A 26,013-nucleotide genomic window follows, 5' to 3' on the forward strand; every position below is an offset into this window, starting at 1 on the left:
GGGAGCCGCGGCCGAGCCCAGTCGCCTTACTTGGTGGACGTGAGGCTTGTAGGAAAGAGCAAAGCCTAAGCTAGATTACCCCTCCCATCGAGTGTGCTAAGATGGCGCTTGTCTCCTGCTTGTCTGCTTGGTAAATAGTCTGCCTAGCAACAACTGATGTTAGCCAATCAGCCCGCATCGCGCGCTTTGAACTGATTGGCCACTGTAACCTTATAAAAGTGAGTGCCTCTCCCGCCAGAGGGAGAAGCACGAAAGGAGCCGCGGGGAGCGGACCGGTAGAGGCTTCGGCCGGGAAAAATCCTGGGGCAGACTGTACGGAGAGGGAAAATAAAGCCCAGCCACTGCCAGATCTTGTCGTGTGTTCTTCCTGCCGGCCGGGAGCGACACCGACATCCAATGTTTTGGTTTTGTCGGTTTTATTCTTTATGGTTTTGTTCAATTGTATTACAACTAATGATATAGGCAATTCTAGTAGAAATAGCGGGAGGCATTATGGTAACCATTGTTGATCACCTTGTATTATGTTTTTATATTATCTATTATATCCACCCTTTTGACTTGACCGATTCTGTTCTGTTATGTCACATTTGGTTTTACTCTCTTCCAAAAAAGCAATAAGAACCGTGGGAGCAATGAAACCCAAAATGTGTAATAGTCACTGTACAAAAGAGAGGAAAAGAAAGTGCTCTAAACTATATAACTGCATGTATATTTAAATGTATAAGATAGAAAATGATATCACAGAGTTTTATTGGATCATTGAACAGAACTGTTTGCAGTATCATTGTTGGAATGTCCACTCTAGAAGCTTTAATTTTGTGACTTGAACAATTATTTCTAAGATGGCAATAGGTAATCCATTAACTAGTGATTTCCTACTGCGCATTTTTTTCTTCTGTAAATCTGTATAACTTGTACCCCTTCACTGTTTTTTTTTTCTTTCTTTTCTTTTCTCCTTAAATAAAATAAAAAAAAAAAGAAACTGACTTAGAGTGTGTGTCATGGTTTATGTCTGTGGCCCCCAGGCCTCATGAGTTTGCATTGTGCATTTGCATTGTCTAGTGCTGGGATTGATGGTGTCAGTGCTACTCCCAGCTAGGGGTGGCGCCAGGATGTGATATAATGGCAGGAAGAAGGTGCGTCTTGCTCTTTTGCTGGTTCCTGTTTGCTGTTTGCAGCAACCATGAACTGCTGCCCAGCCATGCCCGCCTGCCTTGGAGCCAACTGAGTGTGGACTGAAACCTCCAAAAACTGTAAGAAATAAACCTTTCCTTTCCCAACTTGGGCTTCAGGTATTTTGTCTCAGCGACGAGTAAAAAGTAACTAAGACAGTATGTAATGGATTAATCAACTTAACACCAAGTGTAGATGTTTCATCTGAGGAAAGTTGCCAGCATAGAGACTTGGAGAAGACAAGTGAGGTGTTGTGGGTTTCTCTAGGTGCTGCTGTTTGAGCTGTTGGTTCTCCTGGAGGAGCTCATCATGATTAGCCTCCGCAGTGAGTTTGACCATTGTCATCCGAGGAGCTCAGGACCTTGTTGGTGAGAGTGACTGTGGTTCACTTTGGGGAGCTCTGGTCTTTACATTGAGCATTGCTTCCTGACTCTGGAGGGAAGACGTGTGCGGTTTAATGTCCAGGACAAACTCATCAATTACGCTGGCTTCCTGGCATGTACTCGACTATTCTTATCATTGGAAGAGCTTGGGACCTCCATGTCACTGAGTTTGGCCATGGTGCTTTTCAGGACAGCTCTGTTTTTTATTATGAGTGTGACTTCTCAGCTCCAGTGTAGAACCCTCAATCTACCAGCACAGCTCCTTCACCCCGCTGGCATAGACTTTGTAGCTTCCACTGCTGACCTTTGGGTCTTCCCAGCACAGATCCATAAAACAGACTGGCGTGAGTCCTTCTTGTGGGCTCTAGGGCTCCAGTTAGACTCGTGGGAGGCATTGTCATAGGTTCTAGGTCTTCATCTGGACTCTTGCAGGCTTTGCTGTGGGATCCAGGTCCTTGGCTAAACATTCTGGGTCTTTAGTGTTATGGACAGATTTCCTGCACTTTCTTGTTAAACTCTGGGTGATCATCATAAATAATATTCTAAATTCTGTGTCCTGATTCTAATTGTTCTCTGCACAACCCCTGACTAGAACAGAGTACATCTGAGCTATCCCATCCTGCATGCTGAGCAACTCATTTCCGGCAGGAAACAGGAGACAGCTGATGTCAGTGTTTTGCTGTCCTAGGAGACAAACTGCTGCTTCTCATAAATAGGTGATAATTTATGCTGAATTATTTGCTAAGAGCCAAATTCTTCTCTGCAGTGTGTGTAGCATTTCTCAATTATAAAAAAAAAATGTTTTCCTGCTTAAATAATACCCTGCCTTAGGGCAATTATAACTATAAAGTATCTGAGACAAAAGAATCCTGACATTTTCCCAGGGCCTTGGAAAGTAAGAGAGGTTTTCTAATGCGTGCTTTCATTGGGACTAAAAGTAGATACCTTGGCTTGGTTTAAAAGAGGTAAACAAAGGGTATGTTTTATGGAATGGGGTAGGTACTGTCACTTATTTCCCTAGCATTTATTGTGTGCCAGACACTGGGCTAAATGTTACCGTGTTGACCTTATCCTTACAAAAACTCTGGGAGGTGAATATTGTTCCCCTCATTTTAACAGAATAAGACACTGTGGCTCAGCTGTCATGTGGCCTCTACGAAGTCACATAGGATGTAACTGGTGGCACAACTGAGATTCAAACTTGAATAGTGGTCTCTTTTCTAGATAGATGCATGAGAGTGCTGTGCTCAGTAACTGCCCCCTATTCCCTTTCAGCCCCCTCACTTTCCTTTTCTATCATTCTCCATGCCCTCGGGGTCTGGCCCAACCTGCCTTTCGCTTTCCAGTTGTGTTTGGGCCATGCATCTACTGACGCGAGGTGGGAGGGAAGGAGGGAGAGGCTGTGTATGTGCACAGGTCCTCCCTCCCAGCCCCTGTGGTTCCCTACCCAAGCCTACCCTGCTCAGCCTGTGCACTCCACGTACAATGCTTCCTCTGGGTTTTGATAACCCACTGTCCTCTGAGAGCCCACATCTCAGTCACCCAATTCCAGCGAGTCGTGGAGTCGGCCACCCTACAAGGCTGTTAGTCCTGATTCAAGTGAAGTTGTTGAGCAGTGGACACATTCCGCTTCTCTCTCTGTGTTCTCTCTAAATACCCCTTGCTTTATTGTTGAGACTGTGTCTCAGCCACTGGCTTTTGCTCACTGAGAAAAACAGAGGGTTTTTCTGAGATAAAGCCCCTCTCCATTAAAAGGTATATTAGAGCCTAGAAGCGTGTCCAGGAAAAAAAATCTGAATATAAAGCTACAATAATCTTTTAAAAGCCAAGATAAAAACGGCTGAACTATCAAGACAAGATAGCTGCCAAAGGCCTCCCTGGATGTGATTCATACAATTAATGAAACTGCTGGGCTTTGGCAGAGCTAGCTAACTGCTATCTTCTGACTGAATGCATTGCCCATGCTTTCAGAAGAACAAAGAGGAAATAGAGGCAGAACATTAAACAGGACAAATATGGTAAGAGTTTTTATACATATGTTAATTTTATATGCAAAAAGAAAACCTTTGCAGCAAATGCAATAGTAAATGTAATAGTCCTAACTTTTCAGAGATGTCATGCATAAATGGGGAATCATTTTTTAAAGACTGTTTCATCATATTTTTGAGTTTGGATAAGGTATCATCTTATCTGAGCACTTATTCTATTACTATATATCTTCCTCTCACAGTTTGCAATATATTTATTTGCAACCTAATTGTTTTCTTTTTAAACAAAAATTTGTGTGTGGTACTGCTGGTTGAACCCAGGGCCTTCACATTGGGCAATACCCATAGCCCTTCAAAAATTTTTTATTTTTTTATTGGTTTGTTTTTTGAGATCATGCTAAGTTGTTAGATTCCCCAGGCTGAGCTTGAACTTGCCATCCGCTTGCCTCAGTCTCCCAGAGTGGTGGGATTCCAGATGTGGGCGCTGTGCCCAGATCAACCTCCTTTTAAACAGAACCTGTTTGCCGTCACAGTCCTCTTGGTTTCTCCCTGCACGCCCCCCTTGTCATCTGAAATCACTTTCCTTCAGCCTCCCTAGCGTTTCTCTAGTTCTGAGCTGCTAGCATTGAAGTCTCTCAGGTTTTACTTTCCTGAAAACATCTTTGATTAGCTGTCATTTTCATTTTTACAGCTATGTGCATATTCTAAATTTTGGCCATTTTAAGTGCGAAGTGTGATGAATATTTGTAAGTGTGCACAGCCATGCAGCCACCTTCCACATACCAGTGTTAGAACACTGCCTCTGAAGTCCTTCAGCCTCTTTGAAGCCCATTCTCACCCCAAGGAACTTGAATTTATTTTAAAATTTATTATAACAGAGACTGATGTAGTATGTTGCTGTGACAGTAAGGCTGAGTTGGCTTGTGAGCCGCCTACGAGAACAGTAAAGCACGTCTGGGTATGTCTGGGTGGGCCATGGAAGTGTGACCTTGGACATCATTTCTGTCTGGTCCTGGCCCCTTTTTCCCTGGCATGGTTTTTCTCCTCTTTCCTGCTGACATAAACCAAGCAGCTTTTCTCTGCCACACCCTTCCACCATGATGTTGCTGCTCAGAAACCAGCCCAACGTGGACTGAATCCTCTACTGTAAAACCAGGCACAAAAATAAACCCTTCCTCCTTTAAATTGGAGAAACTGACAAATACAGTTGCCTTTTGTGACTTTTACTTAGCAGGATGTTTCTGAGATGCATCCACAGTATTATGTCTATCAGTGATTCATTCCTCTTCATTGCTGAGCAACATTCCATCTTAGGAATATACTACTGGTGTATTTTGATTACTGGTAGTGCAGACATTTGTACCACTATAATTTTTGACTATTAAGAATGTGTACCATGAATACTCATGTAAAAATTTTGTGTAGATGTGTTTTCATTTTTCTTGGACAAATAGTTTGGAGTTGTGAGGGTATATTTAATGTAGAAAACTGTAAAATTGATTTTAAAATGGTGCTGTTTTGCATATCTACTTACCATGCATGAGGGCCCCGTTGCCCTACACTCACTGAGGCATAGTATTGTCAGTCTTGTCAATTTTAGCCATTCTAGAGAACAAATTGTAGTTCCTATTTGTGTTGCTTTAATGATGACAGATTTAGGGCATATTTTTATGTCTATAGGCCATTAATACATAAAATGTCTGCTCAGGTATTGGGTTTATCTTTGTCCAGTCTTCAGATTTCTTTAGGTTGTCTAAGTTCTTTGACATGAATAAAGTTTTATTTTCCAAATGATTTTTCTGCTATGGTTTGTTTGCCTTTTGCTTTTCTTAATATTATCTTTTGATAGGATTATGGTAGATCATATCAAATGACTTTCAAATATTGAACCAACACTGCATTACTAGTATTAACTTTCTTTTGGGGAAGGTATCAGGAATCGATCTCAGGACCTTGCCAGGTAGACATTGTGCCAATGAGCTGCATCCCCAGGTCCCTATGATTAACATTTTTTAAAAAATTTTTGAGTCTTTCAATGGGCAGTGGAGATTAATTGATGAGTATTAACTGGAAAGGTGACAAATCACACCTGAGGGCCTGAGAACCCAGGGCAGAGTGAGAGTTCACAGGACTGGTGCAAGCTCCAGAAACCAAAGGCCAGAGAACCCAGAGTTCTGACGTCCAAAGGCAAGAAAGGAGGGTGCTCCAAGTCTAAAAGAGAAAGTGATTGTGCCTTTCATCTGCCTTGTGATTCTGTCTGGGTCCTCAGCCGACTGGATAACTCCCGCTCACACTGAGGGCACCTTCCCCACTGAGACCTTCAACTCCTAGGACCTTGCGCTCCTCTAGGACCAGCCTCACAGACATACCCAACGCTTCATCTAGTAAAGTTGACACTCAAATTAACCATCTCATCTCTTCTGGAGCACCCTCCTTTCTTGCCCTTGGACATCTGAACCTGGGTTCTCTGGCCTTTGGTTTCTGGAGCTTGCACCAGTCCTGTGAATTTTCACTCTGCCCTGGATTCTCAGGCCTCAGGTGTGATTTGTCACCTCCCCGTTTAGTACTAATCAGCTACTCTCCACTGCTCACTGAAAGACCCCAAACCCCTTTCTTTACTTAGACATTTAAGACCACTTGGACTCTTCCTTCTCCACCTCCCATGGATCTAAGCCATCAGTCCCTCCAAACTGCTTTCAGGTCCCAGAAACTACAGGAAGTTCCTTGCCTCCATGCATTAGCACATGCCTTCCATTCTTCTGAAATGTTCCTCTTTGTTGTGTCTACCACCCCTTAAAAAACTCTGTGTAAACATCTTCATTCGGCCTCTCCCCCTCCTTAAGAATCATCAACTATTTAATTCTTTTACGTCACCACTTCCCTAGCAAGGTCCTGTCCCTGAGCTGTAGTTTTATTTTTATGTAACTGTTTTCCCCTCTTTGAAATATGAATAGTTATAAGACCATAACTATTTCAGCATCTTACATACCCAATGCAGTGTCTGCCACATCATAAATAAATGTTCATGCAATTAATAATTAAGGGAATGAATAAATGAGGTTCAATTTCAAGTAATTATTACACTTAAATTTAACTTTGATATTTATTCAATATTTCAAAATTTTTGGACAAAATTGTGAACTCATACAACATTTACCTTATCTTCTTCTAATGAGGAATAATGGAGAAAAGGAATTGACTCCAAGCCTGACAGAGGTACACTCACATAACTTCGTGCTTTGGTGGGGAAAGCTTCTTTATATTCAACCAGTGAGCTTTATGAGGGTGATGCAAGGGTGGCTGCAGATACAGACAGGTAAAGTAACTCAGATCCTCACTAGTGTACAAAGACTAGCACAAGTTTCAACTCTGAGAGTCAAAGAGCAGACAGGACAATAGTAAAGGCTGATAATACTTGAGTGAGATATTTCAGCCTTTCATTTAACAATAAAGGATGCAGAAAGTAGTCTTGCTTCTCTGAGTGCTTTCCTTCTACGTCACCAAAATGCATCCAAACTGTATATAACACAAATCCAAGTTAACTGCATCTCATCAATAATTCTTTAAGAATCATCATATATCTATGTTGTATGTGGTAATTCTAAGATAACTGGACTATTCAATTAAAAAACACATCATTCCATCAAACAAGTTCATACAAGTGGAAATCCCTATATATTTAAAAATAGCAATACCCTGATGCCAGTGTTAGCTCTTCTTGACTATGAGTTATTGTCATAGTTTGGGTGATCTCCAAGTTTATCTGTGCTGGGACCTTGCCTCCCAGGGTGGGTCCATGGAAGGTAACGGGAACCTAGAGCTAAGCAGGACTCTGCTTTACCAAATCAAAACCAGAACCAGGAAAGCAATAGAGGCTAATGCAGAGCAGTAAAGGAATCTGAGTCTGTCTCAGTTCTCTTTCTGGCATCAGTTTTGGCAGGATACAGAAGCAGAAATAGGAAGCCTCCCTCTCCATGAATCTGGAGATCAGGGGCATATGGTCACCTTCTGAATTAAACTAGTAGAATCTACACACAATGGATACGATTAGCTGCCTGCTGCAGAAATGCTGGAGATTGAAATGGGCAGACTTCATGAAACTAAAATCAAGGTCAGTGATTTGAGTATAATCAGATGCGACTAGGTCTAGAATGTGAATGTCGGGGCTGGGGATTTAGCTCAGCGGCATAAGCGCCTGCCTTGCAAGCAGGCAGTCATGAGTTCAATCCCCAGTACCAATAAAAAGGAAAAAGACCAAAACAAAACAAAACAAAACAAAACAAAACAAAACAAAATAAAAAAAGAATGTGAATGTCATTGACAGAAGACTGTGTAAAGGCAGGTGAAGTTGGAGATAGTAGGACTGGACAGGAGAAGTGGTCAGCTTGGGTGTAGAAATGAAAGTTCAAAGAATTGTAACTTGGCAGTGCCTATACAAGCTCTGTGTAGGGGACAAACCCTGCCTTTTGCACCCTGTGTTCACTGGAGAAGTAACCACTGCATGGGACAGGAGTCCCTCTGCTGGGCTCTCCTCAGCTTCCAAATTGCCCTGCACAGCATTCATGTTCATCTGTTCTTGCACATTCAGGGCTTCTCTGAACAGTAGACACAAGCTTCTTGTCCCTGGGATGAAGATAAATCTCCTGGTATAAACTGATAACATAGCTGTAAGATGAGGGCTAGGCATTTGATGGATTTGAGTGATCCTGGATTCTGCAAACTTCTAAGATCCAGATGGAAGTAAATGGTGGAATTTGGAAAGTTGTCAGCTCTCAGGCACACACTGCCCATGAAACCTCTTGATGGGCAGCACAACCTTCCCTGAGAACACATCTATGGCACTCTCTTTAGTTCCTTTCTGGTTTTAATAGCCAGCACCACACTATCCACTTAGGCCATGACTTTCAACCCTAGCAAACTCAATGCCTTTTTGTTTATTATTAATTAATTTATTTTTCTTTAGGTGCCAAGGACCAAATCCAGGTACTTGTACACATGAGGCAAGTGCTCTACCACTGAGTTAAACTCCCCAGGTCAGAGGATTATTTTTAAATGGAGGTTTTATTGCATCTCCTTCACTACTCTGAAAATAAATTCAGAGTAGTAACACGTATATTAACACATATATTTGAAAAATTTAATGTAATAGCCTAACTCTAAAAATACTGGTAAAGAGGAACAATTTATATGAAAATACTATATACGTTATTGCTTAGGGTTGATTAACTAGAAGGCATAATGATGTAGTGGTTTTGAGAACAGAGATAATATGATGACACCAATGCAAATAGAGATAAGTGTGTTGCCACTATTAATATCAAGACTGATGTTACTGTCAGGAAAGTGCTTTTCCGGCATTGTGACTACCATCAGTAGAGTTCTGATCCAAACAAGTACAATCTTCTCTTGCTTTAAAACTATTTGGAGGACATTTACTGAGATATTTACTCAGATAGTTTGTCCTACGGACAGAAAATTGACATATAATTGATAGGATTATTTCCAAAAGATGAAAAATATTTCCAAAAGATGAGAAGTATACAACAAAAAGCGGCCTTTATTCTGAGAACACCGAGAGAGATGACCAGCACCCCCAACCGCTGGAGTCCGGTGATCTCTCCGCCAGACACGTCGTGTGGGGGTATGTAAGTAGCCTCTGTTTGGGGTGGAACCTAAGGCGGGCATTAGGGATGCACGGGTAGCCCATTGGTCCTAGGTTTCGCACCATAGGTAAATTTCCAGGGGTGGGAAGATGGCATCACAGGTAAATTCCTAGGGGCGGGGGGAGATAGGGGCTTCCTGCTTCCGGTTGAGGCTTTCCTGGCTACAGTGTCCTGTCTTGTCCAAAACCCTTTCAATAATATACTAGGTTTTTTCCTTTGTGCCTGAGATCCCAGATCTAGCTGAAATGAAAGAATTAAGGGTCCATCCATGAACCTAGGGGCATTTTCTGTGTTCCTGGAACTTGAGTCTGAGAATGTGATTTATTTCCAAACTCCTCATGCACAGCCCCTGTCAGAAATGCCTCACCATGAGTCATGAATTCAAGACTTCTCCAGTAGCAACAGCCAAGAGGAAGGTAGAGGCTGCAAAACCAACGACCTCAATTTCTCAAACATGTGCTTGAGGAGGGGACATCTATACCCTGATAGACAAGATTCCTGCGGAATTTTTTGGCTTTCACTTTAACACAAATGAATCAACTCATTAGTCAAACAAAAAAGAATGAGATTCACATTCCTCAACCCCCCACCCCACCCCATTTATCTATTGGCTTCCTCTGGGAGGATAGAAAACAGCTGCTTGGAATTCACATTTGCAGTCCATTTCCAAAAGTGGGGTCAGTAAGGTGTGGCCATAAATTCAGGCAATGTTTATACTGACTACCACAATTTACAAGGCTAAGTACATAATTTTTCTTGGAGCCCAGACTGGGTTCAGCCCTACAACCCATGCTTTGTGACTCAGAACTGCACAGTGCTCACACAAACCTGATATTCCCCGAGGTCCATCTGGACAGGATGATGGCTCATGCTGTGTTCTGTTCCCAAAGCCCTATCCAAGACAACTATCTCATCTATGTGCGGGATTCAGATTACTTGATCTTTTTTCCTCTGTGGGTTGGTCAGGCTTCTTTGTGCATACCATGTCTGGAAAATTAAAAAAAGAATCACTCTTATTTCAATTACAACCTTTTCAGAGGTTCCATTACTGCATTTGCCCAAGTTCATTATGGTGGAAGGTCCTGTAGAGTGGAGAGGCCTGGGAATCACAAGCTGGGTTTTATAGTCCCTCACGGGGTACACAGTATAGCAAATGGAGGCTTCAAGAGCAAGGAAAGTGTTTGTGAATGAAAAAAAGATCTTTCCACTTTAGCATATAAAAAGAGGGAAAGGAACAAAGAATAAATCACCCACCATTATAGAACAATGGAGGAGATAGGCTGACTTTTTTTTTTTTTTTTTCCTTCAGGAAGCTTTGACTCAATTATGCTTAAGATATTGCAGGTTTACTCATCAGGTCCTGAGCCATTCTGCTGGCCTCCTGCTTGCTCTTTGCTATCTTCTGTCCCTCCGTTCTCTCTTGCTGTCCCTGAGGTCTCTCATCTCCCTGGGTCTCCTCCTACCTTTGGAACTGAGGACCGTTTACCTCTAAATTGATCTCTCCTTGCCCCAGAAAAAGGATTTGATTCCTTGCCACAAACACATTTCTCTTAAGCTTTTTTCTATGTGAATGTGTCCTTTAGATTTTCTTCTTGTATATTTTAATTTAATCAAGATTCACTTCCCTACTCACCCCTTTTAATGATTCCATACTGCCCACAAAATCAAGTCCAAGTGAGGTAGTGAATACTGTATAGTGTTCAAGATCTTCTGTGATTTGCCCCAGTAAGTCTTTCTAACAATTCTACATTGCTGGGCTGGGGATTTAGCTCAGAGGCACAGGCACCTGCCTACCAAGTGCAAAGTCATGAGTTCCATTCCCAGTGAGTTCGATCTGCAATACCACAGAAAAACAAAAATGATACTACACCTCTGGTCAAAGTGAAAAAAGTTCTATAAAGCAGTGACTGAGCACATACCCCCAGTGTTACAGGCAGCTGAGTTAGTTAGAAATATAGGCAGTCGAACAGGACTGGGCTCTTGAAGGAACCAGGACAGAAGCCTAGATAACTTGCAGCACTGGAGAAGACAGACACCTCTGCTAGGTCCAGATCTCAAGACAAAAGACAAAACAAATACAACCACACCCTAAGTATAAACATCGAGGATTGATATTCTATATAGATGTGGCTCACCTTGAGGAAACAAGGAGTCACCATCCCAACCTTTACAGGAAGAGTCACTGCTCTTTAAGCATTCCTGATCGCTGTGTGACTGGCTTTCCCTTTTGTCCCTGATTTGGTAAATTTTATCTGAACAATTAATCTTACTGTTGGCTATAGCTCTGTCCCACCTCATGCCCACCTGCCTTGCCAGTTCCCATGTTTTCTCCATCTTGGACCCATCTCACCTCATAGTTTTGCTCTATCAAAGTCCCTAGAAAAAGGCGAAGTCTTTGGCAAGTCACTCAGGACCCCTTCTGTCTCTCTCACACAGAAGCTTTTTTTCCTCTCAATAAATGTATTCTGTTCTTAGTCTCCATTGTTCCTGAAATTCATTCTTCAATTTTAAAGAACACAAACTCGTATTGGAGGTCTAGTAGGTTGAGAGTTTCATTTCTCTATATCATCAGGACGCAAGTCCCAGCTCCATAACTGTAAAATGTGTTTTCAGCTAAGTTGCTTAAACTGGTGCATGCCTCGGTTTCCCCAAATGGAAAAATAATGGTAAAAATTTAAATTGTGTGAGAATCAGGAGAGCTGATAAATATTAGTTGTTGAGAACCATATGATTATTGGTACTACCCAGAGCAATCTTGACTTTTTCTGTCTTTATACATTTTCTCAGTTACCAATTTCTTTTTTTTTTTTTTTTTATCAGTACTGGGGATCTAACTCACGACTACCTGCTTGCAAGGCAGGCACTTATGCCACTGAGCTAAACCCCCAGCCCCTCAGTTACCAATTTCTGAAATGCTCTTCCCTTTTATTCATTCTTCTACATTCTATCATTTATAGTCCTACCAAATTCTTCCTCTTTGATGAACTCTGAAGTGTTTAACTCACTAGTTCTTTTGATCTAGTGACTTTGCAAGTAGCCATTTATTGTGCTGTGAAGCTTCTTAAATTGCTGCTTTGTGATAGAAATTTTGAATATAATTTGTCTTACTAATTAGCCTGTGAAGAACTAGCCTCTTTCTCTCTCTCCATCTCTCTCTCCCTACTCCCTTTCTTACTGAGGCTTAAAGATTGAATATAGGACCTCCACTATGAGCTACATCCTCAGCTCTTTTGATTTTTAAATTTTTATACAAAAAAATATTTTTTTGAGACAAGATCTTACTAAGTTGCCCAGGCTAGGTTTGAACTTGCAATCTTCCTGCTCAGCCTCTCACAGTACTTGTATTATAGGTGTGCACCACCATCTCTGGCCTCAGTTTGTCTTCTCACTGAGATCACTACCAGGCACATTGTCTTTCCAACTGGAGCTTAATGAATATTTGTTTATTTGGACTGATTATTTGTTGATGGATTCACATGTTTGTTTGATTGGATGTAAATTTGAAGGACCCTTTGAAAACAGTGAGCTAAAAGGTGGGCAGAAGAGCTGCCATCTTTGGGTTTACTTTTGGAACATTTGTAAATGTTTGGCAAATGGCAGCCAGAAGGACTGTTGAACAGCAATTTAGGTAGATTCAGGGCGGTTGGGCAGAGTCTCCTTGAATGGCTATCACACACAGAGTTGTCCCAGACAGCAGCTGACTCCACAAAGAAGTGTTGCAAATTCTAACTTTTCTTCCTTGGCTGCTCAGATTTTCCCTGGACTGGAAACCTTCGACGCTTAAGACTCCTAGTTCAGATTTTTCAATAAATTCCTGGGTGGCCTTGGACTCTGTCATAGCCATGCGGCTCCCTCATCTAGCAGCGAGGCTGTTGGACCAATCTGTAATTTTGCAGACCCGCCCTGACTCCAGTATTCTATCACCTTAGGCTCTTCTCACAGTCCTTAGTGTGGGGATGGGTGCGGACTTCTTTCGGATGCAATTCAGATTTTTCTTCCTGATGAGCACTAATCAGATTTTTGGCAGGCAGAACTCAATTGAGGCTATCAGAAGAGTATTGGGATGATGTTATTTTACTGAAAGTGGCCTTCCTTACCACAGTCTTGGAATCCGTTTTCTTCTCTGCCCCATTTGGGAAGATCAATATGGGGAAACTGGACAATGGAAGAAGGCAGGACAATAATGGTCGAAGGGCTTAAATCAGGGCCATCTGCATTTCCTGGGTCAATAGTCCTCGCCTCTGGATAGCTACCCAGTGTTCTCTGGCTCCTGTCCTCGGTGAAAGGACTGATGTCATGGTTGATGATGATGGTAGAGGTTGGGGAGATGAAGCAAGATTGCACTGGGGCTTGGTGCCAAGCATGTGCAAGTGGCCAGAGGATCCATCCAAGCCTTGGGCTTGGGCTTATTAGTGCTTTCTGCTGGCCTGCCTCCCCTCCCGCTGCCTGACTGTCACTCAGTTGTCCCTAGCAACCTTGTTCAGATACGCCTGGCTGTTCTCTCCTTCAGCATTGCCTCTCCCTCCTGACTGAAACCCACAGTAACCACTCTACCAATTCTCCTCTACTCCAGCAGCCAAGGCAGTGGATCTGCCTTCTTCCTTACATCAGGCTCCAAGGGCTGAGATCTGCTAGGCCATGACCTCATATCTGTAAGCCCCTCTTCTGTCTGCAAAATCATGCTGAGGAGGGAGATATTTCAGCTGCTGCTAATGCCACCCTGGGATATAGTGCTATGTTCTAGGGAGGTGAGGACAGAGCGCTATGCAGACTGTGTACAAGGATACTAGTTGTAGAACAAGTGGTCAAATGTGGAAAGAGACATCTGTTCTACCAAGCCACAGTCACCCTGCAGCTTTCCCTTCCCTCTTCTTAGCAATGCAACAGCTGGATGCTTGGCTCTGATACTGGCTGGAGGAAGAAGAAGAAAACACGTGGCCTGAACCTCCAAAGAATCTGCAATCTGTTCAAAAAAGCAAGATGCATGCACATTTATAAGCATCAAGAGGGCAGCACAAGGGGATTTCACATCCACATTAAGTATAAGGATCTAAAAACCACAAGTTAATTTTTCTGGGAAGAAGATCTATACTTTTCCAACAAATGTAAATCCATAAATGTAATATATCATATTAACAGAGCTGTTGTGGATTAAAAACTGGTAGTCAACTTAACCCCAGCTGGATTACATCTGCATGATGCTGAGCATAGATGTCCCATCTGAGGAAAGTTGCCAGCATAAATAGAGATGTGGAGAAGGGGAAGCTATTGGGTTAAGGCATTGAGGCACTGTGGGTTCTCCTACGAGTTGCTGTTTGAGCCATTGGTTCTCCTGGAGAAGCTCTGGTCCTCACATCGAGCATTGCTTCCTGGCTCCGGAGGGGAAGACATGTGCTGCTTGGTCTCCTGGATGAACTCATCACACTGCTTCCTGGCACGTACCCAACTGTGCTTGTCGTCAGAGAAGCTCGGGGCCTCCATGTTGCTGAGGACAGCTGTGGTGCCTTTCAGGACACCCCTGTCTTTGTTGTGAGTGTGACTTCTTGGCTCCAACGTAGAACCCTCATCCCACTAGCACAGCTCCTTCATCCTGCTGGCATAGACTTTCTGGTTTCCACCGCTGACCCTTGGGTCTTCCCGGCATGGATCCGCAAAATAGACTTGTGTTGGTCCTTTTGTGGGCTCTGGACCTCCAGTTGGACTCATGGGAGGCATTGTCCTGAGCTCTGGGTTTTTATCTGGACTCATGTGGGACATTGCTGTGGTGTTTAGGCTCTTGACTAAATAATCATGTCTTTGGTGTTCCAGATAGATTCCCTGCATTTTCCTGTGTTAACTTCTGGTGACTATTATAAAAATATTATAAACTCCATGTTCTAATCCTAGTTGTTCTCTGTGTATAACCCCTGACTACAACAACCTAAAATAGCAAAGGTGATCCTGGGCAACAAAGACAAGACAGGAGGCATCACAACCCCTAACTTGAAATTATACTATAAAGCTATTGTGATAAAAACAGTGTGGTACTGGAAAAAATCCAAAACCAATCAAACAAAAAAACAGACCTAAAGATCAGTGGAATAGATCAGAAGATTCTGAAATAACTGCAGACACATTAAACCACCTTATCTTTGACAAAGATGCCAAACACATTCACTGGAAGAGAATCTCTTTAAAAAATGGTGTTGGAAAAACTGGCTTTTCACATGCTGAAGATTAAAACTAGACCTATATCTTTCACCATACACTCAGCTAAAATCAGAATGGATTAAAGATTTTAATATTAAAATGGAAACATTAAATTTGCTGGAAGATAAGTTAGGTAAAACTCTTGAAAATATTGTGTAGGCCAAGACTATATCAATAAAACCCAGAGTGCACAGGACTTATTTCAAAAAGTCAAAAAATGGGATCTCATCTACTGAAAAGCTTTTGCACATCAAGGGAAACTATCAGCAAAGTGAAGAGACAACCTACTAAACATTGCATTGTTTCATTAGTACGATGAGGAAAAAACATGTATTTTGTCCCAGAGAGAATGACTCAGACAAGCAACAACTAGGGCGCACCTGCCTTCACTTTAACTAACCCACTGTGAACCGTTCTGAGTTGACTTTTGGATGTCCTAAGAAATGTTTGATGTGCTGTAAAGTTTGGGCTTTTTGCAGGTGGATATCCAGTGTCCCAGTATATTTGTTGAAGGTGCAGTCCTTTCTCCACTTAATTGCTTTTGCATCTTTGCCAGAAATCTATTGTCCTTTATGTGGGTATCTATTTGGGGACTTTATATTGGTACTTTGGTGGTTTGTCTATCTTGATGTCAATGCCATTTTGTCTTGATTGGTGTAACTTTGTGACAAGTCATGGAATTGGGGAGGGTTGGAGCTCCAATTTTGTTCCTTTATCAAAATTGTGTAGACTATTTTAAGACTTTTCTATTTTTGCAGAAATGTAAGAAATCCTTATGAAAAATGATGCTGGCAGTTTGAAATAAAAACCACAAGTTAATTTTTCCGGGAAAAAGATCTATAAACTCCCAATTTCAAAGGCAAAATGGTTCCTATTCCCCAAAAGGACAAAGACTCCAAGTCAAGTGATCTGGCTGAGGTCTTAGATTGCTTCTTGCTGTCTGTGAGTTAATTGCTTACCCTCATCCTGGGCAGGTGGCACAGACCTGTACCCCCAGCACTCTGGGAAGCTGAGGGAGGACAATTGCAGATTTGAGCCCACCCTGGGCAATTCAGTGACTTAGCAAAAATCTGACTGATACTACAAAAAGAATTTTTTAAGAATTGGGGTTGTAGCTCAGTGCAAAGGTCCCAAATTCAACCCCCAGTACTGAAAAACTTTGCTTAACTTCCCTGATCCTATGTTTTAATTTCTGAAACAGGGAGAATAATTTCCACCCCACTTATACATTAGGGTGCCTGTGAGAGTGTTTTATAAAACATAAAGTATCACACAGGTGGATGAACATAGAACTGAAACGTAGGACCATACAAAATGATAAATACAGGGCTTCTGTCTATAATAATATTTTCCACTTTCAGACAATGGAATTGAGAGGGAGGGGACAGACAGATAAACTGAGGCAGAGCCAAGACCAGAGACCATCATTTTCGGGACTGTGCCTTGGAGCCATGAGGGGAAACAGCCCCGGAGAGCCCAGGACAGCTCTCAGCCTCTGTGGGTCCTCTGTGGCAGGCAGGGCCCTTAGCTTTATAAAAATCACTATCTGGCTGAAACAAACCCTGAGTGATTGACCTCCTCGTGCTGCTCTGATCCAGCTCCATTTCTGTTCCTTACCTCCAGCCAACTCCTGTGGAAATGGTGTCCAAACCACTGGATTTCAAGTTACATTACTGCCATACAACTGATAACCGTGGAAAAGACCCAAAAATAAGTTGAGAACAGCTAGCAAAGGAAGATTGACAGTCTCTAGCAGCTAATCCAAATATTTCAGAGAAAATTCTCATAAACAAGAGCTTTCTAAAAAGTCATTTCCCAAGATGGCACACACCTTTGGAAAATGAACAAGGTAGGTACAAGCTCACGAGATGAATAATGCAAGTGGCTGGGTGGGAACTCCGTGCATCCGTGGGGGCTTTCATCTGTGCATTTGTCTCCAGCTACTGTGAAGGGCCTGGAAAGTTGTGAGAACTTTTTTTTTGTTTGTTTTCCAATCTAGAAAACAACCTGGGAAGTTAGCTCATTCAGGTCATGCTTTGGGTTCTAGCTGAGTGCTACCTGCAGCATTTCTGAGCATAAAGGTTTTGTTCTTTCAATAAATGGCTCTAGCCATTGTCTCTGACCCATTCCACTGTTAACTGCTGTCAAATCATGATTTTTTTTTTTGGCAATGCCAGGGATGGAATCCAGGGCCTCATGTATGCTAGGAAAACCTTCCACCTTTGATTTGATCTCAGCCATCAAATCTTGACAAGTGGCCCTCTGGGCAACCTTTAGACACCCCACTGGCAGTTCACTTTCATTTCTCTGGCTCCTCCAGAAATGGAGATTAGCCACACCTCAAGATTTCCACTTGAAAGTATGCTGTTAAATATTTGACCATAATGAGCCCTCTTAACCTACACTTATCCAGACCTAGTAATTTTAGAAATATTTTTCCACTTGCCTATTTCATCACACTCTGCCCAGCTTTCTGTGATGTCTGCTCCCTGATCATAGCTCCTTCTCCCCATGGGGCTCGACTCTGCCAGCAACTCACCTAAGAAAGAAACCAGCATCTCAGCAGCTGTATAAGCACAAAATGTTTAATTTGGGAACAGAGTCTGTGTGAAGGAATGCTTGGTTAGTTTCCAAAGTAATGCAAAGCTTAATTTAGAAAGGAATATACTGCAACCTTTTTTTTTTTTTTTTTTTTTTTTTGGTTCTGGAACTCATGAAGATTATAGATGGCACTGCAAAGGCAGCCTGCCTAATGATGCTAGTGTTTTGCAGCAGCAGGTTTGTCTGCCGCAGTTTCATTTATAGTCCTCCTCAGAGATACAATAGATCTGTGCAAGGGAAGCACTTGCTCCCTGGGTACAAAGCCTGTGTCTCCTTCAGCCTCTGCACGGCCAAGGCCTGCTGAGGATAAGCAAGTGGAAAGTGTTTTTAAATGCTGAACTGCATCACATTGCCTGCTGCATCCTACTCCTTACCTTGGTCTTAAACATGGTCTAATCAGGTCCTGGAACTAAGAAATGATAGCAGCTACTGAGCACAGAGCACAGCAGGGAGAGGTGTGATCAGATCACATCGCTGCTAAGTTCCTTGACATCAGGAGAAAGCAAAAGAAGCCTACATGTCCTATCAGATGGGATGTTAGTCTCTTCCTTTCACATATAACTAGGACCTGAAAAATAATGGGCATGTAAATAGAACAGGATTAATTTGGAGACAGGGAGCATGAAAACTAGCAATCAGGAGACTCCGGCACCCTGACCACCAGAGCAGCAGTATTTGGATCTGGAACTGAGTTTGGCTCCCTTTGTGCATCTCTTCCCCAGAGCCGTCTGTGGGCTCCAGGCAAAACCACCTTTGGTCATCTTTCAGGCTTAGTCACACGTCTTGATTCTGTCACCTGCAAGCATGAGAACTTGCTTTAGTGACAATGGAAGTTGACACTCCACAATGGTATAAAATTATAGGCAAAAACTTTAATTGGAAAGTAAGAGAGACGACAGGGAAAGGACTCTGGCTTGAGCAGCTGGCGGTAACATATCTCTGATGAAGAGGATCAGATTGGCTCTTCCATGCAAAGGAATGGAAACCAGCTTTATGGGGTAAGTGGTGACTGGGAGTCCAGCTGATGGAGATCTCATTTCTGGTCTTATAGGGCTAAAGGAATGCTATAGTCTGGGCCCTGTGAAATTACTATCTTTGTGGCAGGCTGAGCCCTGTAAGGATCCAATTGTCCTGGTATCCAGGTGATTATAGGATTGAGACAATGGCTGGAGACTTCTAAGTATAGCTCCAAGTGGAGAGGTGTGTGGGACCAGAAGTTGTAAGACCTGGTATTGTGCTTTGTATATTGATATCCCCTAAAGCCTCATGCCTTCATAGGTAAGCCTTTAGGAGGTGATTGGGTCATGAGAGTACTATACTTATCCCTGGATTAGTCGACTGACGAGGTTATAGCTAAATATGCTCCTAGGTGGTGGGGCCTGGAGAGGTCGGAATCGGTGGGCCACTGGGCCTGGGGCCTGGAAGGGTTAATCTCCCTCCCTAGCTCTTCCCTTCTTTCCCCATATCACGCCCCTCTGTTGTACCTTCCCGCCTTGTAGCCAGTTGGTTATGGAATGAAATGTGACAATATAAACCTCTTCTCTTTTTTAACTTTAATTTTTTGGTTCCAGGGATCAAACTCATGATCTCGCATTTGCCAAGCAGGCACTTATGCCACTGAGCTAAACCCCCAGCCCAAACCTCTTCTCTTTTAAATTGTGAGTATAAGATATTGTGAACCAGTGAAAAATAAAATGACCAAGACAGCTGGTAGTGGCTGTCCCTGTGACCCTTGGAAATTATTTTAATTATTTTTTATCTTGGTGCCTTCAGTCTTCAAGAGGGTTGAGATACTAGGTAAATGTCGGGCTAGTAAACGTTATTCTGCCTACTTTTTCTAAATGACTAATGTACCTGTCCCCAAAGTTTTGAGGTATTAACAGATAAAAAGTGAAGGTCACGCTTTGTTTTCTTTTTAGTAATATATTGAGCATCTGTAGTGAAAAGTCACAGATTTTAGCAGAAACCACTGTTAAGCCTCAGAAAACACAAATCATGTTTTTATTGAACAATAGGTTAAGGACCCAGAAGTTTGTCTGGTCATTTCTCCAGGGCCTAAAAGCCCACAAGAGAATTTAAATCCCATTCTCCTCAAGGGTTGAGAGGTATACAGCCACAGTGATAAGCAAAGTCCAATTTGGATAAAATGACAATGAAAATGATCCCCAAGAGAAAATCCCTCTGCCTAAAGAAAGGTTCCCTGGCAAGAGTGGCCAGACTGACCAGAGAAACTGCCTACGGGAGGACGAGAAACTGCAGGCTCAGGGTGAGGCTTGGCTCTGCAGTTCCTTTCTTGAGTCTCTCATCCTAAATTCCGGTACATTGTAGAAATGAGGGGGCTGTCCTGTTCAGAAAACAAAACAAAGACTCCCCCCGCACCCCCCCCCACGGTCCAGTAATATTAGTATGGCTGTTGTGGTGTAGGCATGTCCTGTAAGTGACCCTGGGAGGGATTGTGCAGCGGATCAGGAGGCAGACACCCCGGAGGCCCGCGGACTGCAGCAAGCTAGGACAGGCAGCAGGAAAACTGGGGTGGCAAGGGCGCCCCGCAAGGACAAGGACTTGGCATCTTGAGAGCCAAGATGCACAGCCAAGCGGAGGCCGTTAGCCTTTTGTTTACAGCGCGAGCTGGTGCTCGGGCCTTCAATCTTTCCGAGCTCATCTCCTCATATTGTTCATTAACTTGTATTGATAGGTACCGATCGGAGCCCCGGCAGGGCAGAGAAATTCTGGGGGACAAAAGGATGCACACAAAGAAATAGTGCAGAGGTGGGAAACGGAAGACAAAGCCGCTGGGCTCTAGCGAGAAAGCCCAGGAAGCTTGTTAAGACGGCGTCCTGGAGGACGCTAGCTGGCACCCGGGGACAGGCCGAAGCCTGCCAGGTTCAGGGCCACAAACGTTCTTTGTTTTGTGTCCGGGATTTGGCAGTCGGCGACCTGCGCGCCGGGATTCTGCCGCACGGCCCGAGCGCACCCTGCCGGCCGCTCTCGGAACCTCGCCCTCCGGATCCCAGGAGGAAAACGATGACGTAACCCTTTAGCAGCCCCGCCCCACCCCCACCCCGCGCCTTAAAAAAATAATCCTTAATTCTTGGTTTCTTCAAAGCCGCCAAACCCTGAACGCCCTGCCTGTCAAGGTCCTAAGGCCCGGGGGGAGGGAGGGGACAGTCCACACAGATCCATGCTGATGAGCCCCCTCCCCGCCCCGAACTGAAAAAGCATTCAACGAACACGCGCCACGTGAAACAGTGCTGCGGAAAGGCCTGAAAAGGGATCTCGTTTGTCCTTTTGTCTTCTTCCCTTAAAAGTGACTGTGGAATTAAACGGGCCCTCGGGACTGGGGGAAAGCAGGCCGCACTCGGGCGGCGGGGCCCCAAACGTCCTGCGAAGGCGCACCCCCTCTTTCTTTTCCCCTCCCCTGCAGGAGGTCTCTTCCGGTTCTGCATAAAGAGGAGGAATTTACCTCCGGGAGGGAGGACGGCGGCGCTGGTGTGCGCCAGGCCCAGGGATAATCAGGGTCAGGCAGCCCTGGTCTGTCGGTCTGTCTGTCTTTCTTGAGAAAAAAAAACAATAAATGATACAGAACTTCAAAACAAGCTAATAGAGAATTAACCATGGTTAATATATTGCATATTGTTATCTTCAAAGTAGTTGCTCAGGTTACAAATAGAGGCATGAAAAATGGATCAAAAATATAAGCAGAAACCTGGCGTTCTTAAAGTGAACGAGCTCGGAGCTACGAAGGCCTGAGGCAGGAGACGATGCCAGCTCTGAGGACCCGGGCTGCAGACGGAGGAAGGACCAGAAAGACAGGGGTCCAGGAGTCTGCAGCCCAGGCCGATGCACAGAGTAGTTACCCGCCAGAAGCGGCTCTGGGTCGGTGAGGAGGCCGGCTGGGGCCCCAGGCAGCCACCCCGACTCTGGCTGTCCCCGAGCATCACCTGGGCGGGCGGGGGCGGGGCAAACGCTCTGGCTAGGATGTGTGCTTACTGCAAAGAGGGCTCGGTGGTTCCTAAAACATCAACGCAGCGGGACGGGCTTCTTGTCAAGGTCTCTGAAAGGAAACTTTAGAAGGGGTTCCCTTGGCTTTGTGAACCAGCCAGAGCAAACCTCACAGTTAATTACCCTCTGGAGAGCAGTAGCAGACCCAGGGAAATCGCCCCCAGTACTTTAGGTCCCTTGTTACTTGCTCAGCCTTGGGGCACCATTTCTGCCTCTGGTCTGCCCTCCCTCCCTGGCTCTCCTCACCCTTTCCTCTCATCCTTCCATCAGCTTTTTGCTCGCACTGTCCCTTGCCCATCCCTCCTCCTGGATCTGCTTCCCTGGTCTGGGTGCTGACCTGGAAGAACAGGGCAGAAACCGGACCCCAGGGTCCAGTGCTCCGCAGAGGTCTAAGGATTTCTTTTGCTCAACATTCAGTCTGCAAACCACTTCTGAAAAATCACCAGCCAGCTGAGCTCACTCACCCACACGTTGTATCACCTCCTACCTTGAAGAGCCCTTGTACACTTCGACCAGTCAAAAGCATTGTGGTGACTCTCCGTTGGATAGGGACAGAGAGAACTTGGCAGACACTGCGTAAATACAAATAAGTGTTATTTACTGCAAACCAAAGTGGCTCATAGATCACTGAAATTGGCCCAATTTTGTTTCTGTTTAAGAGGAAAAATCCCACAAATATTAAAGAACACAGGAAGAATGCTCTGTAGAAGATGCTATTATTCTACATTGATCTATCCGAATAAATTAAAGCAGTTTATAAAATGCTCCTGGAGAAACAATCCAAATTTTAGAAGGAATCTGCCCAGATTCTGCCATTGTAGGTTTTGGCTGCTTCTGGCCTGCAGGGGACAGGCTTCGGTTATAAATGGGAGACTGCAGCACGGGGCTGGGAAATGGAGGATTTCAGATTGTAAACTGCTTATTTATTCAGTGGTGAAAAGACCTACTTCGGGCCTGTACACATGACCAGACATCACAGCCTAAGGTTCTTGGTAGGCTGAAAAAGACTAGATTTCAGATAACCAGCTCTGTGATGTAAAATTTTGTTTGCTTTTAAATTAAAGCCGGGGCTGAAGAGGCTGGCTCTGCACACCTTTCTCGGGGCAGCACAGTTGAATGTGCAGTCCCTGCAGCTACTTGTCCCTGTCCTCAGCCCCCTACTGCCACTCAAAGCTGCATATTGTTTGGAATGGGGATGCTTGGACCTGTATTCAACTTAGAAAAGCAAGTGATGGCTTAGAAACTTGGTGAAGGAGTCTCTGTGGATGGTCATTCCCACTGGTTTAAGGAATATGAGCAAACCCTAGGAAATGAAGAGTGCTGGAAATGTTTCCTTAGGGTCTGGGCCAGCTTAGCGTGGCACTCCTAGGCATATACCTGAAAGGGTTTGGGCCCAGGCCAGACACTGTAGCTGGTAAAGCCAGGAGCTCTATCTCCCCCACCCTTAGGAATCTACCTCTGGCGCCAAACAAAGACCAATGGGCTACCTGTGCATCCCTAATGCCCCCCTTAGGTTCCACCCTGAGCTGAGGCTACTTATGTGCCACGGAGAGATCCTGGGGTGAGATCCTGGGGAGATCCTGGGGAGAGACCCTGGGGAGAGACCCTGGGGTGGAGATGGCGCACCTCAGGTGGTCGGGGGTGTCTCTCCCCGCATTCTCAAAATAAAGGTAATTTATATTTCATACTTCTTATCTTTTCAGCTGCCGCTGGTCCCCCACAGTTCTATCAATACCCAAGACAACTGAAAACCTATGTCCACCCAGACCCAATACTCTAATGTTCACAACACCATTATACAGCATAACCAAAAGGTGGAAATAAACCAGCTAGCTGTCTGCTACGCCTATCTGCATTATGGAAGATTATTAAATCATAAAAAGGAAGTATTGATGACCATGGATGACCCTAAATGCTAGGAAGACCACATTGTGTGTTTATATGTGATAAGATTTTATAGTGCGTCCAAAAAGTATAAAACAAAAGAGGCAGAGAGAGAAAACACACACACACACACACACACACACACACACACACCACCACTGGAGTCGGCTTTCTTGCTTTGGGTAGTTCCCTAGGGCCATTAGAGATGCACAGGTATCTCATTGGCACTCGTTTGGCACCAGGGGCAGATTCCGAAGGGTGGGGGAGATAGAGTCACAGGTAAATTCCTGGAGGTAGGGGTGATGGAGCTCTTTGGTTCCAGCCGAGGCTTTTCTGGCTAGAGTCCTGTCTGGGCCAAAACTCTTTCAATATGAAATACCCATTTATTCCATTTATGTGAAATGTCTGGAATAGGTAAATCCATAGAAATAAAAAAGACTAGCCAATCCTGGAAGAGAGGAATTGGGGGCTGGTTCCTAATAGAATGGAATTTCTGCTGGGTGTGGGGGACATGTGCCTGTAATCCCAGCACTCAGAAGGCTGAGGCAGGAGGACTGCTGTGCATTTGAGGCCAGTCTGGGCTATAAAATGAATTGTTTCAGGCCAGCCTAAACTGCACAGTGAAACCCTGTCTCAAAAAAAGGGGGGGGGGGATTTCTTCCTGGAGCTATAGGAATGTTTTGAAATTAGTATTGATGGTTGTACCACTCTGTGAATAATCTAAAAGCCACTGAATTGTACACATCAAAAGAGTGAATCCTAAGTATACAAATTACATCTCCCTGAAACTATTACTTAAAAAAATAAGACCTGAAGCACAATAAATATTATAGAGGGAAACACAGCAGGAAACAGGAGAATGTAAAAATATTTAGGCCCTGGGAGAGCCAGGCCCACTTCCATTCAATAAAAATTATCATTTTGGATGAGAATAGAGTAGAATCAGTGAGGGTTGGAGACAGCACAGGAGACAGAGATAGAGAGTAGACCACAATGCTGAGCCATCCTGCATCTTCCACACCAGCCATTAGGCCACCGGTACAAAGTTGACACCTCGTTGGTCACACTGCCTGTGGTAACAGTGGGGGCTGTTCCAGTCACAGCAGGAGGGCTGCAAGCTGCTGCTGTCATGGTGACCCCCTGTGCAGAGGGAAATAAGAGAGAATCACACTCTTCAGGCCACAGCAACAAAAAAGAAAGACCCCAAGATCTCAGGAAGTGGCAGACTAGGAAGGTGATAATAGGTAAATCATCAGCTCAGCTGACTCACCCTCACACCCGAGTTTCAAGCTTATTATCAACAATGCCCAGGAAAGGCAGAGTCTAGTGCTCTTTCCCTCTGGAGCCCACACAGCCCCTTGCAGAGACTGAGCCCAGAGCACACTCAGTAAATGCTTAGGAAAAGAAGAGCAGTGAAGAAATAGATAGGCATATAACTGAAAAGTTTTAGGACACTATCCTGGGGTGGCTGAAGCCACAGGCAAGTGCAGCTGGGCTGACAATTTAGAGAAAAACTATTTCTGAATGAGGAAGATGAGGACAATTTTTTAAATGCCTGCTTTTTTTTTTTTTCAGAACCACCCAATAGCTCTGCCTTAATGTCCAGAGACAGTAAGCAGGGAGAGTTCCCAGCAGGCCTCAGCGTGCTGCCCCACTAAATTGCTTGATATGTCCTTCGTTTCGTATCTTCCTCCAATCCTGGACAGAAACTGCAATACACTGTTATCATTGTGTACCACTGAGTCAAAATTTGTTTTATTTCTAAGATGTGTTGTGGAGAAACAAAGAAGCACTGTGGAAAAACTACGCAAGTGTATGTATGTCTACCTGTGAAAATTTGTCTTTACTCATTTAAAAAAATACCTTCTTGTTCTGTAATAGGTCAAGGTGACCAGGGAAGGCAAAGATTCTAGAGAATGATAAGATATTTTCTAGTCTTGTGTTATTCTCCAAGTCTATTCCTCTGGGTGAATGTTACATACTTTTGGAACCAAGGAATATGTCTATGTCGCAAAATTTGTTTTAATTATAGATTCAGCCAAGGATGGGAACTTGACAACTAATGTAGCTATTGTTTGGAGCCCAAACTCATAATGCTTCTAACTATATTGTAAATAAAGAGCTAAAACA

General features: G+C 43.9%; 1 long non-coding RNA gene across 1 annotated transcript; it reads left to right on the plus strand.

The window, feature by feature from the left end:
* Positions 1-1,116: 1,116 nt before the first annotated feature.
* Positions 1,117-26,013, plus strand: LOC134470510 (uncharacterized). Its single transcript, XR_010039447.1, has 5 exons — positions 1,117-1,253; positions 17,020-17,245; positions 18,720-18,995; positions 19,569-19,655; positions 25,459-26,013. It is a non-coding gene; the product is annotated as an uncharacterized LOC134470510 (long non-coding RNA).

This window comes from Cavia porcellus, unplaced genomic scaffold (genome assembly GCF_034190915.1).
Source record: "Cavia porcellus strain 051 isolate PalLab524CR breed Dunkin Hartley unplaced genomic scaffold, mCavPor4.1 scaffold_15, whole genome shotgun sequence".
NCBI lineage: Eukaryota > Metazoa > Chordata > Mammalia > Rodentia > Caviidae > Cavia > Cavia porcellus.